This window comes from Centruroides sculpturatus, unplaced genomic scaffold (assembly GCF_000671375.1).
Source record: "Centruroides sculpturatus isolate CEXI.00-Female unplaced genomic scaffold, Cexi_2.0 scaffold797, whole genome shotgun sequence".
Lineage (NCBI taxonomy): Eukaryota > Metazoa > Arthropoda > Arachnida > Scorpiones > Buthidae > Centruroides > Centruroides sculpturatus.
The window spans coordinates 308,178-323,866 of record NW_019385165.1 but is presented as its reverse complement, the minus strand read 5'-3'; the positions used below and the strand labels follow the sequence as shown (position 1 = coordinate 323,866).

Sequence of the window (15,689 nt, the reverse complement as noted above, 5' to 3'; positions counted from 1 at the left end):
TATGTGTGAAATCGGAAAATTTTGTTCTGTTATGTCTACAAGATGTTGAATTGAACTATAAACCCTGTGGCTTATCAGCATGTTCGTTGGCATGCTCTTCACTGTTTTTGGGGCGAAACTAATTGCTCTCTGAAGTTTTATGTAAATCAATATTTAGTATAAAGAACTATAACTCGAGTATTTATAAAAAAAAATCTATCGTAAATATTTATGAAAGTGAACGACCGAAAAGTATGAAAATTAATTGTCTTACAAAAGGTTCAGTAGTGTAATAATTTGAACATTAAATAATAATTATGCAAATTAACGAAAATGAAAAATGTGTTCATATCCAAGTAAATCGAAATTAATATAGCGAGTAATGGTGACCAATAGCATAAATCGATTTTATTGATGCAGGCTCAGCGATTCTTTATTTACTTTAGTATAAAAGTCGCATTATCAAGCAGCACCCATAAGACAATTATATTTCTACTATTCTATGAGCAAGGTTCTTTGTGTCAAAGTGCAGTCTATCAATAAGAAAACTTTTGAATTTAAATCACGTAAGTACCTTTAGTTTAACATAATTTCTGTTTTACTAATCTGCATGGTTAATTGTTTTAACTCTCTTACCTCAAGCGAAAATTTGCAAAAAACTAGAGTATAAATATTAATTTAATGAATAGTTAAGTGATAACAATACATACGTTCCTAGTGTTTTAAATGAATACAGAACATTATCTGAATTCTTTTTTACATAATAACTTTTGTGTTCGAATGCAGGTATTTATTTAAATTGCTTCAAAGTACAAAAGGAGAAATTACAAAACATAGTCAGTTAGTCGAGTGTTCGCACCTGACAAAAATACTTGTTGAGTGGAGATTTACAGTCTTGATCACGTTTGTAACAACCGAATATGTGTAAATTTCCGCAAAATGTCCTAACAACAGGCATTCTCTTGGCAAATCGCCGATGTTTCGTATTTACCTTTTAAATTATTTTACATTTAATTTAATTATTACATTTTAAGAAATTCATAAGCTAGCGATTAAAAAATACGTTAAATTAATTATTCAATTTTAATTTTAACAAATAATGTTAGTATTAATTCATTATTTTCTATTTATTAATTATCTAGTGTCATTTTTATATGTAAAAAGTAATTTAGTTTATTAAATATTTAAAAACTCCTTTTTATACTAAGTAGTTACTGCACGTCATTATTATGCATAATGTATTTTTACGATTATTTCTTTTAGATATAAACACAGGATACAAGTCACGGAATAATACATATATTAATTTTATTATGCTACTGATAATTTGGTTTTACAATTGAAATAATAATATTATTTTTTATTTTGTATAAACACACTAAGTTAACACAGACATTTTAAGCAACTTTACATAAACTCTTGTTTATTTTTCAGGTATTTTATATTAAAAAAACATCACAATGAGTCACAAATGTGTCTTTTGTTTTAAGTCTTTTTCTTCCAAAACTTCTCTTAATCGTCACAACAAAACTCACACTGGAGAAAAGCCATTCGCATGTGATATATGTAAAAAATGTTTTGCAACTAAATTTCAGATGACAAGTCATCGTAGAATTCATACAGCAGAAAAACCTTACCAGTGCATTGTATGTGATAAACGTTTTGCTCATAAAACTGCTTTGTCCGTACATCATAGAAAGCACACTGGAGAAAAGCCATTCAAATGTAATGTATGTGATAAGAGTTTTTCTATAAATAGCAATCTTTCTGTTCATCTCAGAACGCACACAGGAGAGAAGTTATTTAAATGTGATATATGTAAAAAATGTTTTACAAGTAAATCTCGGATGATGTGTCATCGTAGAATTCACACAGGAGAAACACCTTACCAGTGCAATGTATGTGATAAAAATTTTGCTGATAAAAGTGCTTTGTCTGTACATCATAGAAAGCACACTGGAGAGAAGCCATTCAAATGTAATGTATGTAATAAGAGTTTTCGGGTAAACAGCAATCTCTCCCGTCATCTTAGAACTCACACAGGAGAGAAACCTTACCACTGCGATATATGTGATAAATCTTTTGCAGATAAAAGTTTTTTGTCCGTTCATCAAACAAAGCATACAAATGAAAGGCGTTTTAAATGCGATATATGTCACCGAACATTTAAATATTACTCAGGTTGTCGTAAACACAAAAAAATACATACAGTATTAGAAAAATTTATGTGTTGTTTATGCGGCACTTATTTTTCTCAAGAAGATAAAATGGTTAATCATGTTCGGGAGCATATTAATTCAGGTTGTCCGAAGTGTGACTGCCAGTTCTCATGTGAACGAAGCTTTTTAGCTCACGTTCTTCAACATTCGAAAGAAACACCGCGACTGTGCGAAACTTGTCTTCACCCTTTTGCTCGGATTTCAGCGTTTAAGTTGTATAACACTATGTTATTGTTTTCAAACGATGCATCTTACTGTCCGGATTGTGGATCAAAAATATAAATTGTAAAATATCCAGAAAATTTATTTTCAGTTTTGTGCCATGTTAGGCTATTTAGTCGTATTTGCGTGAAATTATCGCTGACAACACGAACAAGAGATTCTCAGTAAGAAAAACTTGAACTTATATCTTCCATCAGAAAGCTAAGATTTTAATGCAACGTTTTTTCTCTTTTTCAAATATTATCTATTTAAGTTAAACATTGTATTTGAACAAGAACTTTCATGTAAAATACTAAATATAAAATTTTAAAATAATGATTAATAAATGTATCTGGAATTTAGAACAGCAATTAATAATTTATCCTTTTAGCCATTTTTATATTTTAATCGTCCAGCAATTAACAGGTGTATTTGAAATGAATGTAAAGTTACTAATTTGTATTGAAATACTCAAATTTAAAAATTTTATAATTTATATCATCAATTTCGTGCTGTTGTATCTTACTTCCATCATGATTATATACTGTATAATTAGTGAAGATGAATTGGAACTTTTACAGTAAAAGCATACCTGTCACTTAAATGTCTGTACATTCTTAAACTGCTGAAAACAGACTCGAATTTGGCTACACAGTTTTTTAATATTAGAAGAATATAATATTTTGATATATATAGCAATTGTTGTAATTATTTAATAACTAGCAGATAAGCCCGGCGTTTCTCGGGCAAAAAGTAACGTTAGCAAAGATTAAGATTATTACATTACAGTTAATCTTTCCTGTTTTCACAGAATGTAAGAATTACTTCTTCCTGTTTCAGAATAATTAGAAAATTTGTACATGGGTCTAAAAATATGTTCGATTTTTCGCAAATCTTACCAGTTTTCACTGATTGTCCAACAATCACTGAGGCCACTTTATCTGCAGTTGGTGCATTGGATTGTCTTTTATGTTCACCAGTAGGTCGTTTATCAGGAATAATTACAATCAATCTATATCGTTTATTAGATACTATAAATAGTACATTCCCGGTACCGCATAGCATTGCCGGGTTAGGAATAATTACAGTCGACCCCCATAACACTGTTGATTATTCCGTTTTATATGAATTCAATGTTGTACGAGTCACCTAGATTTTACAAATTGGTGTGCCGCGCTGAGAACGGCTCACGTGGTACCTGCTGAGATCATTTGCAGAAAACGAGAAGAAACTCTATATCTGAATACATGTTATTACTATTAAGTAAAGGTATTATATAAGTAATCTAGAATAGAAAAAACATCATAAATTAATTTATTAACGACAAATTACAAATTACTAATTTTTAGTATATCTGTCTACATTTTAATTGGTGTCATCATTCTACAGTTTTTGGCATTTAAAAAACGTAGTGTTTTAGGAAAGTATAATTCTATTATAAATGCTAAAAGTGTGACGCAAAAATATGTATAGTCACTATATTTCAGCAGTCAATATTTTTGTAAAAAAAACTTTCCATATAGCAGTAATGCCGATCATATTATTATCATAGGTTTTTGATAGGTAAAGTAAAATAAAGCACAATAATATTTTTGTTTTGGTTACCTGCTCCATCAGAAAGCAAAATCCATAATTCAGAGAGATGTCTCGCTTTAACTATTGCAAAATGCAAATAAACATCAAATGCTTTTTTCCTGCGTTTGAAGAAAATAGTAAAAAAAAAACTGCTGATCTTATAAAAATGTTCGTTAAAATCATAAAGTTTAAAGGATGATTTTATAACATTGTTCGAACAATAATCTGTATGACGAATTGTTTTCTCAAAAACCATGGCTTCATTTGTTTTTGCGTAGCCATCACCACTGTTTGTTTGTCTCTTCCTTATATTATCGTTTCATTGTTATTTTTTGTCCTTTATTATCGATTTTTCTTATATATACTTAACATAAGATAAAAACGCTAAATAAATCCGATCATCTACATACAAAATGAGGCTGTCATTCAAAAAATTCAGCAGCATTTAAGAAAATTAACTGACAATGTGACAGGACGTTCAAATACAGTCATATTAACTTCGAACCGAACCGAATGTAACATAAGTTTTCCATATACAAAAAAGTGCATCAATGAAAAGCTAAAATATTCACGCATTAAGAAATAAACGAAATTCAAAATTAAACACAGTCTTCAGTTACCAGCAAAACTGTTGACATTAGTCAGGCACTCATTTCAGGAAATGTGTAATTGAAAAATTAAACTGAACAGAACGTGAGAGCATTTATATAAGTGAAATAATTTCTATTGATACATACATTTATGTTAATGAACTTTTACATTATTTTCTAATTTATTTACTCGTAATAATCGAATTTAATAGGAAATAAATGCTTCAATTCTTTTTCAGTTACTTAGCTAAGCAAGCCAGTGATGTATTTTATTCAAATCTAGTAGAAAACGCAATGCAACTCATAAGCAATCTGCCAAGACAAAGTTTATCTGTGAGAAATATCGCTAATTAGGTGTTAAACACATAAATCAAATTCCTAAATACTCGTGTCCTGTAGATCAAGTGCGAAACACCAGAAGTTCTAGATGTTTTGCAGTGACTTCCCACCTACTTCTAATTGATTGTAAATAAAAAATAACTCATTTTGTTACTGTATTATAATTCAGAACAACATTTTTTCTATTAATTAATCTCTATTATCAATATTTATTTATTTTAATTTAAAACAATTTAAAAACAATATAAAATTTAAATCTTACTGGTATAGAAATAATAATTAATATTATTATAATTATCAAATATTGCATGCAGTACATTGGTAATTTATATTTAGCTACCAGTAAACCATAAATATGTTAATTTTTTCAGGTATATATACAAATAATTAATATTCTTTAAAAACTTTTTTGTTCTATTTGTTGTTGTTTTGCGTAAATCAAATTTTTACTCAATAATGTGAGATTAGCAGCGGGCCACAGGGTTAATCACCAAATGACCACTTACTCTGCAACAGGTTGGTAAAACCCGATCTCCGAATGTAGAATGGCTAGGAGGGAAAAAATTGAGTGGGGAGAGTTCGTTGGTAAGTCTGCAGGTGCCGTCTAGAGACAGGCGACAGGTTAACAAAATATCAAAGCATTTATTGTATAACTAACTAGTAAATACAAAAGGTTACAATAGGTTGGATACATCTAAAAATAAATGCGGATAACATAAGTACGCTTATGGCTATTATACAGTCTATCCTTTCTCCGTAAATTAACTCTAACGACTAGTCCTAAATGCGGAGAGAGAGAGTTCGCAGGTACAAAATAATTACCTCAAAGTGAGCTACGAGTATAAGTGGCGATTAAGTACTACATGGAAATTCCTAGGGTCCTTTGTCTGTCCAAAGTCGGTGGAGACAAATATGATACATCTATAAGTATAACTTCCGAGGGATCGCCAATTCATTGAGCAAGAGCCAGATTATCGCTATTTCTATAAATGGGAAAACTTCATATAATATACTTACATAATTGTATAAAATCTGAAATCTTTCATTGTTTTATCCTGTCATTAAAATGTTATCAATCATAATTTTCATTTTTAACTATAATATTCTTCCCAGATAGCTATGAGTTTCCTTTAATGTATCAATATCCCCACTAGTAAGTGTCAGAATAAACAATATATAAAAGATATAAAAAACATGTAAAATGATTAATATATAATACGTTTATCACCTACGCTTATTTTTGTTATATGCAATGTTGATGACGTAAAAGAATATAATTTCATTAAAAAAGTCAAAGCATGTAGCAGTTTCCTTACTTTATAAATATCAACTAGGCGATAAAAAATTTATTATTTATTAATTTTTATACTTTCAAACACTTTTAATTGTTAAACATTTAAAAGAAACGTAACGTTTTCTTCTGTTTATAATGGCTTAGTTTAAATATTTCCATTGATGTACTTAATGATATCAAAATAACTTTATTTTAATTTGTTGGCTATGCAAATAAGTCCATTCATAAAAGTAATATGGATCAAATATATTTTGACATTACTAATATTAGATTTAGACTTTAATTAATACATAATGAAAAGTTTTTACTTTCTTTTGCTGTCTGTTTTTACTGTCTAATAAAGTCCGAAAACTAAGTTTTATAAATTATATCTATGGTTTTAAATATTTTCATTCATTAATATTGTTTTAATTTGTACCTTTTATTCCTTTTGGTTAATTTCTAATTGGGGAATTTTAATGTTAATTCTAAATTAATTTTTCTTCCAGTAAAATTATTCATAGATGAAGCTCATTCTTCATCAGTCGAAGTTTAATCGAGATACTTTTTACACAAAACATTACATTTTCTTTACGTAGTATTTTGTAATAGATTCTCTGTCTCATGCTATTACTATTTCGAAAAGAACTATTGCAAATATAATGCAATAACCTTTCTGTACATTAAGCGGAATTAACAATGTTGTAAAATGTTTTTATCCCGTGAGCATATCCTGAGATGCAATCATGCATGCGACTAAAACATGGAGAACATACTATTTCGCTACAGATATCTTTACAGTTCTTGCTCTACGTTCGTTACACTTTTAGATTGTCGAGGTTTGCGTTTTACCTAAAACCTTAATGTTCAATATGCGACAAAGAAGAACCAAAAATAATATGTATATATATATTTACAGTTTATAGAGTTATCATCTGAAATGAAAATATACATAACATTCATATTGCTCCTTCACTTATTTATTAATGTTCAAATCAAATATAAAATTATTTCTATTGTTCACTTTCTGCACTGTTCTGACAATTTCCTGTTAAAATAAATCTATAATTTTAAAAAAAACTTTAAGTTTACATATTGCTTTGTAAAATAGTTATGAAAATTAAATTTTTATTCCTTGATTTCGGTTCGTTATATATATTGACCTGCCGTTTTTAAATTGCAATCTTATAAATTTCCATTTGTAATAATTTCTGTCTGCTTGTGTGTTTGAGGCATTTTGTCTAAGATTAAAGTGCGAGGTTGTGGTACCTGTAAGCGAACGGCCGCCTACCAGTTTCTTAGTGGCAAGGAGGCTGTCTGCTCTTCGCGTTTGGTTGAGGCCAGGGGGTCATAATCTTTCGCCTAGCTTGGTCTTCGCATCAAGCTCTGATGGCTATGTTTTTCTGACTCTCCTGTACCATTTCTATACATATAGTGCTGGGGAGTGGTTTACTGAGACCACCCAACGGTCGTAGGGGGATAATTATAAATGGTAGATGAACAAGACACAAAACCAGTCTTTGTTATTGGACTGGTGGCTTTTCCCTAAAGTTTAAACATCGGCATATTCTTTTTTTGAACAAATTTTAAAAATAGTCTTTTGTGAAAATCTAAAATTAATCTAAAATTATTAACGTGATCCTAACAATTAAAGCGAGAACCTTCTTATTCATTTTAATTTTAATAGATTTTAAAATACTAGCTTTGTTAAAATAGATATTAATTTTTTGTTTTGTTTTCGAAAACGCATTTACGAACAAATGAAAAATTCCTTTCTGTTCTAGAGAGATAAGATAGTTTAGCAATCGATAGCAATAGTATGATCATACGATGTAACTCATCCAACGTCCCTACCATGGAAAAATATTTGAATGTCTTTTGTTGGAGAATACTTTACAATAAAAGAAAGGGATCACCTCTAGAAGAGTCGTTTTCTTGTTCTTTCTTCATTCTTCAGCTCTCAATTATCTTCGGCTCTCTGATTGTTCAGACACTTTTATTTAAGGCCCACTCGTTTTTACTTGCGCCTAGTTCCCGATAAACAGTTTTTTCTCGCCAAAAAAAGCTACTGTAGCAGTCATTCACTGCAAGATATATTACCGTTGTTCTGATATCCTCCTACTTTTTCAAACAAAATGTTTAATAGCAGATATCAGCATTGATCCTCTTTTTCAGAAGAAAACATATTTCGCCGAGTTTCTTGGATTTTTTTATTGAAGAGTTCTTGGCGTTTTTCTGACGTATATAAATACTTTTATTTGTATAATCGTTCTTGGTTGAGTTCCGAGATATCTTGGGCAAGTTACATAGCGTTACGAAAAACGCGGGCGTTGCGTTTGGGCCCCCAATTTTTTTTTTGAATTCTTGGAATGTTTTTTAGGTCCGCAAATTTTTTCAAAATTTTTTGCCCGCGCGAAAAAATTTTATCGCGATTTTAATGAGCCTTTGATAAAACTCGATTAAGGCTTAATTGCTTTTTAATGTTTTTTTAATGGGAGTTTTTTTATCGAAATTAATTAATCGTTCTAAAGTTGTTGTGCACCGATTTTCCTTCGGTAAAGTTATTTATAGCTAGTTTCTGATGTCATAAACGACCTCCAATAGTTTTTTAATTTTTTTAATTAATAGATTTTATTATATATAAGTTTAATTAAGTCGGGGAATCGGAAATCGCAATAAAAATTTTAGTTTTTTAAAAATATTTTAAAATATACGGTCAATTTGTAGTCACCCTACTATAAACCCATCGCCTCCCGATATTTCTATGAGAATGTCCCGGGAAATCTGACTCCAGCTGTGTTCAAAGTCATCCAGCTGTGTAAACAATGACTCATTGGTGTTATATTTCACATAAAGACAAGACGAAGGAAAATAAAATTTGAAGCTTTTTCTTCAAAATAAACGCATGTCTTTCGTTTTTTTTCAGTTTAAAGTATTTTTTACGTTTAATTAAATTAATGATTATAAAATATCAAAAATCTCAATGTCCTTAAGGGGTTCTTCATCACCGGTCTTACTGTGGACGGTTCCGTTTATACATTAATATTGCATATAAATAATCTACAAATGTTTCTATTTCTTCTCATTTTTTTAAAAAAAAATTTATAAAATATTGACTTTTGAAATAATGCTGAATTGCGTTTAACAGATTACACCGGTGTATCATATTAGAGAAAGTAACGAATTAATAAGAATGTATCAGTTTAAAGCCTTCCTAAATACAATTATTAAATCAATTTATTTTAATGATGTGCCCCTCTCATTGTAATAAGACAAATGAAGTTAGTTTAGTTATAACTGTACCAATGAATATCTTTGGCTAATTCATAACCATAACAAAATTAAAATCGACACCAAAAACTTTGTGATTAGCCTACGTATCATGTACTAAAAATGTAAAGATTCTCTATACACCATTTCTGCAATCGCAGGTCAAGACGTAGCTGAATTGAGAATCTAAATAAATAAAACGCCAGTTTAGTGCCAAAAGTTTGAAAGCCTTACAGAAAGACTAATAATCAATACATTCGAACGAACAATTGTGAATTCAATTTTACAAATATTCAATTAAGCGACGAACAATTTTATAAAGTTGATTAAATTATAGATTTTCTTTGTCACGACATTCTCAGAACAATGCACAGAGTCAACAACACAAATGAAGTTGTAAATGATTTTAACATTAAACGAAATTAAATTTATAATTAAAATAAACGTGTTTGTAAACACACATTTCAAAGCGCAGTCAGAAAATTAAATTTCCATTTATCTAATGCATATTTTCCCATCTCTCACAGTCATTGTGTGATATACAGAATTTGAAATACTGTATGTGATTAAGAAAATAATAAGATATATAAAAATATCCTTTACAAAACTGTTTCTATTTTACTAAGCCAACATTTAAGCTTCGTAAATCTTTTACGTTAATAACAATGAGAGTTTCCACGGTAAGTGAAGTCCATCCTATTTTTATGTCGAGTAACAAAGACAGATACCGAAATAGTTGGAAATCTTTGTTGATTTTCATGACTATTTGTGGTTTAAATTATACTGCAAGACGAATTACACTCTACGACGCATTTATAATTGTTATTGGTGTAGTATATACCATTTATGTTACCCTAAATTACAGTTTATATTTACGAAAGTTCTATACCATTGTTTCAATTTTGACATTAGCTTTTTTTGTAATTTTCGTAATAATCAATTTGGCTTCTGTATTCCATTTTCACGCTAAAAAGAACGAAGTTTGCAAACTAGTCAAGCAGCTTCACCGATTTAGGAAATTCCAGGAAGAAAGTAAATTCAATCACAAATATTTAAAAGCTAAAATTATTATACTTTGGATATGCTTCTTTCTTTACTGTAATTTATCAATAATTACAGCATCCCCAGATTATATTACTTTTATAACATTTGGATTTAAATTTAATAAAGTTGTAGAAATTATCGTATTGATTTCTAATAGCACAATTAAGTATGGACTTTCTACTGTTTTGTTATTTCTATTTTTCGTAGTGGTATGTGAAGAATTAGAAAACACTTTTGTGTGTTTAATGCGTTTCCTAAGAAAAGGCCAAGTTTCTTCATCACGATTATATTCCATGCTGAAACTTTACATGTATGTTTTAGAAATTACCAAAAAAGTCTCAAATATTTACTCTCCAATGTTATTTCTTTGGACAGTTTATATCGGAAGTAATCTCATATTCACTTTTCTCATTTTATTACTTGTTCCAAAACATTCGAAATTACATGTATTAAACGAGTTCATTTTAGGTTCTGTTATTTCATTTTTATATTTTATAAATGTATGTGTATCAGTAGCTCGAGTGACAAATACTGCGAACGAAGTAGCAAAAACTTTCCACGCTGTATCTTTATCAATTGATAACAAGTTTTCACAGAGTTCTGCTTTTCGTTTATCCGTTCACGCGAAGTGTTTAGAAGAATCGCCGGAGTTTACGGCTTGTGAAATGTTTACTATTAACAAAAAACTGATATTGACTATTGTAAGTGTGTTTATCACATATATAATCATACTGAATCAAATGGATTAAATTGAAGAATTTGTTTTGTAGTGTAAAATTAAGGATCAAAGATCATATTTAATAGAATATCATTTTAAAATATTTTCGAAGAAAATGTTATACGCAGAGTGAAGAAAAAATTGAGCTATTAACGTGGATAATAATTGCTTTGATAGTTTCAATGGTTCATATCATAGTTTTAAAATGCATCTCTGATGGATGATTATCTTTTTGCCTGTTCGAACGATTAAGAAAACGATAAATAAAAAATAAAGAAAACTTATATTTTTTATTTATACAACGAGTAATTGTTATTATTAACCATAACATTAGCCTTCAAATTTAACTTTTTAATTTAGACCATTAAGCAAATTGTTTAAAAGAGTGAAATCGAATATCACTCGATAATACTGGAGAATTCTTCACGTTTTTCATCTTTTAAGCCATTGAATTGAACACAAACATTAAATTAAATTTTTATGCTTGACTTCATTATTCTTTTATCATGTCACATGTCACGTAGTTACTTTCTTAGCAAATTTAATGAATATCAGTACTGTTATTGAGATATAATGTTAATTTTGAAATGTTTTACGATATAAATTAAACGTCTTACGGTGTAATATGTTATTGGTTAGTTATCGTCTACAGCTAATAAATAACTGTATTCGTTTATTAGACAACTAAAGAAGTTCAAATTTTTAATTTAAAATGTTAACACTTAATATATTGCTCTGTAAAAATTTTAATGTAATCGTATTTAAATAAATGTTAATTAGCATATGCTAAACATATTGGTTATCACGTTACAATTTCAATTAACAAAATTCACTCAGCAAATAATTAACAGATTATCAAAATACAGGAAAATACAGGATCTTGGAAAACCTCAATTCAAGAAATTGAAAGAGGGATCAATGGACTGGATTCATTAGAAAAAGAATACCTCAGATAGAAAACTGTCATTAAAGACCAGGCAGGTAGGAGGAAAGGAAGCAGTACAAACAAAGATATCAAACTCACTAGAAGTTGGCTGAAGGAAATGATTTGGTTGCAACAAAAGCAGACAAAAGTAACATATTGGGTTATCATAAGAAGACAAACTTATAAGAAAGCATTGGAGGATTATATTAAAAAAAACAGAATGCAAATGACACAAAAATTATTGAAAACATTGATTGAAGATTATTGCCTGTTCTGAAACGGTGTCTTTTATTTGTTTTTTCTGTCACAACTAGGTGCATAGATAGACACTGGACATCTTTAACATTTACTGTTGAGGGTAATGCTAGAAAATTTTAACCATAATTAATGTTGTTTTTAAGAATAACCAAAAAATTAATGAATTCATTGATAAGATCAATAGTAACAATGACGGCCTTAAATTGAAGATGGAACAGAAAAGTTCGTCAATGATATGTGAGAATATGAATGGTACAAATGAGTTGACACAGAGAATTTCAGAGATTTCTTCGATGGGCCAAATTTATAACGAGCATGCTTGATAGAGCAGATGCTTAAGAGGGGAAATCCACTGGTCTCAGTAGGGACTAGACAAAGACAACTATCCAGATTAACAAAATAACCGTTTAATTTTCCTAAGAACATAAAGTACTTCAAGGAAACCCACAGGAATGTACAGAGCCTGACACAATCCAATTTACCAAATAATGTTAACACACAATCTTTCTGACAATATATTGCTACCGAATCCCCATAACACGTAGACATAAAACATACCAACAATCAATTTGAAGATTACTTCTTTTACTTTATACCAAGCAGAAAAAAATAGTTTGAAACAGAATCTTCACACTGACCTGGTTGTGCAGTCTTTCCTTTCCAGCTTTCAACTAATTCACCATTCACTATCACACACTACCCTGCACCTAGTCTCAAAAATTATCACTCTTCTTGCTCCTTCTGTCCTCGTCTTGTCGCTGAGATCACCTGAATAATCTCCCAGCCCAGTCACACACCCAGTTTTAACCTCCTTACCTCAACCCCAATGCCCCCAAGTTCAACACAGGAGCAAATCACTGAGTTGGATCTACTATGTGGCAAAAGGGGGGCAGGAAAAGACATATATATTTTTATTTATATTTTATACACAGATATATTTTTTAGACATAAGTATTGAATTCAAAGGACATTTTGTCACTAGTGTTTACATCAAACCAACACATAGTCCACTTTACATCCCATCACAATCAAATGATCCTTACTGATATAAACTGGCTGTGTTCCAAGCTCTTGTTAGAAGAGCATTTCTGTATTGTAGTAGTATAGTTGATAGGCAGAAGGAAATTGACAGAATTTTACAAGTGGCCAGAACTATAGGATACAATAAGAGTGGAAACAATAACAAGAATGATTAGAAGCTACAAAATAGGCATGACAAAGACTCCAAACAGTGATATTGGTAGAATCACAAAGTTCACATACAGCAGAAATACGAAAGCCATCATGAAAGAAATTGCAGACTGCAAGGGGTCAAAAATGGTTTTGAAAAGAGCTCCGAACTTCTATACGATAATATTAATAAAGAAGGAAAGGCAGGGTATACAGGATTCCATATGAGACTGTGCATTTAGGAATCAAGAAAAATTATATTGGTGTTACAACAATAAGTTTGGGAATCAGGCTGAAGGAGCACAAATATAATGTCAAGAAGGATTATAATGCTACAGTATTATCTCAGATGTGTAGGCTGAAGGCTCTATAGTAAAATGGGAGGAAGCAGATATTGTTAAGTCCATGCACTCCCAAACTTTAGTGATGAGTGTAGAAAAAATTGAAATTTATAGAATATATAAGGGTAAGCTACAAGGTACATGCATGAATGCAAGAGACACTGAAAGTTTACCAACTGTGTGAAAGTATCTAGTTAAAAAGTTTTTAAGAACTCCTAGTTTATGCCTTAATTTTACATTTTTGGTATTATTCTGTTTATTTATGATATTATTACATTATATATAATATTATATCAGATATTTTAGAACACCATTGTTCTAATTTTCTTGTTTAACTTGAGGATGGTCTATTGAATAGACTGAAAATGTTAGTTTATGTTTAAATAAATTATCTCAGCAACTGAAGATGTATTTTGATGGTCTGTTACAATTTCTTTTATCTAATTTGCCTAATCAAACTATTTTTTTCCAATTGACATTATTTTTCATTATCTTTTTAATGAATAAACAGAAACAACTTAATTAACATTGCAGAGTTATTTGGATTTATTAAAGAGTTATAAATTCAAAAATATAATGTTTTATTTAATAATAAAAATATGTTTCTTGAGAATATTATATAATTAATTATAATTCTATAACATTCTCCAGAAACAACAAGTAACATCAAGATTTAAGTTTTGAAAGAATATCTTAAACAGAAAATTAATGGTCTATACAGCAAGTATCATCATAAGTAATGTTTATTAGGTTTATAATTGTTATATTCCATTGTTAATAAAACTCTCAATTTTTCACTGACGAGAGATATTTTTAATTTGAAAAATTAAAGACAGAATTATAGTCATAATTTTTATATTTAACCCATTAAAAAAAATATATTCCTAGTAATAATAGATAACAAAAATTATGAAAGAAATGAACTTTAAAAGGTTTTGAATAAACTGAAAACAATACAGACAATAAAGTTATGAAATTTATATTCATAAATATTATAAGATCATTTTTATTTTGAAAGTATCTAATATTTAATGGTTATATTATGCATGTTACACTTCTGATCTTTTAAACTACAAGCTACAAGAATTAATTTCTTTCATATAAACAAACATTTTTGTTTTAATTATTATGCATGAATTGAAATTTATTTTAGTATAATAGTATCTTAGTCTGGTATTCAATTATTTTTATTAAGCAAAAATCAATGACTAGATTTGACAAATAATTAATAAAACTGAGATAAAGAGAAAAAATAAATTTAAAGATTAAACTTCTATTTAATAATCTTTCAATCATTTTGTTTGGGATAAAAACATTTGTAATTTCTTATTTATTCATTTTAATAATCTTACCTTTATTCAAATGAATGCTAACTTGTAAGTACAGTAATACCCCAAACTTACGCGATAGGTGGGATCGAGCGGTAACCGCGTAAGTCGGGGTATAATTTCGCATATAAATACATACAAATAATTTTTAATTGGGGCCGGAGACTAAAAAAAAAACAATAATTTAGAAAAAAATGCTTAATAAAATCTTAGATAATACATATGTATAACAAATTAGGCCTATATTATTTTATAATTTTTCACATTTACTTGATTATTACACCATAATTTTAACGTTGTGTCCATCTCAGCGATAATACTGTGACGTTTATGAATGATGCTTGAATTTAAAGATTGAGCATTTTTCACAGCTTCGAGAATTTTTTCTTTGCCTTTTATAATTGTTCTGACCGACAATTCCGGTAGATCAAACTTCTTTGCCAATTCACAAATTTTCAT

At 29.2% G+C, this 15,689-nt stretch overlaps 1 pseudogene; it reads left to right on the top strand.

The window, feature by feature from the left end:
• The first annotated feature begins 223 nt into the window (after positions 1-223).
• LOC111635657 overlaps positions 224-15,689 on the top strand; it is a 37,713-nt pseudogene continuing 22,247 nt past the window's right edge.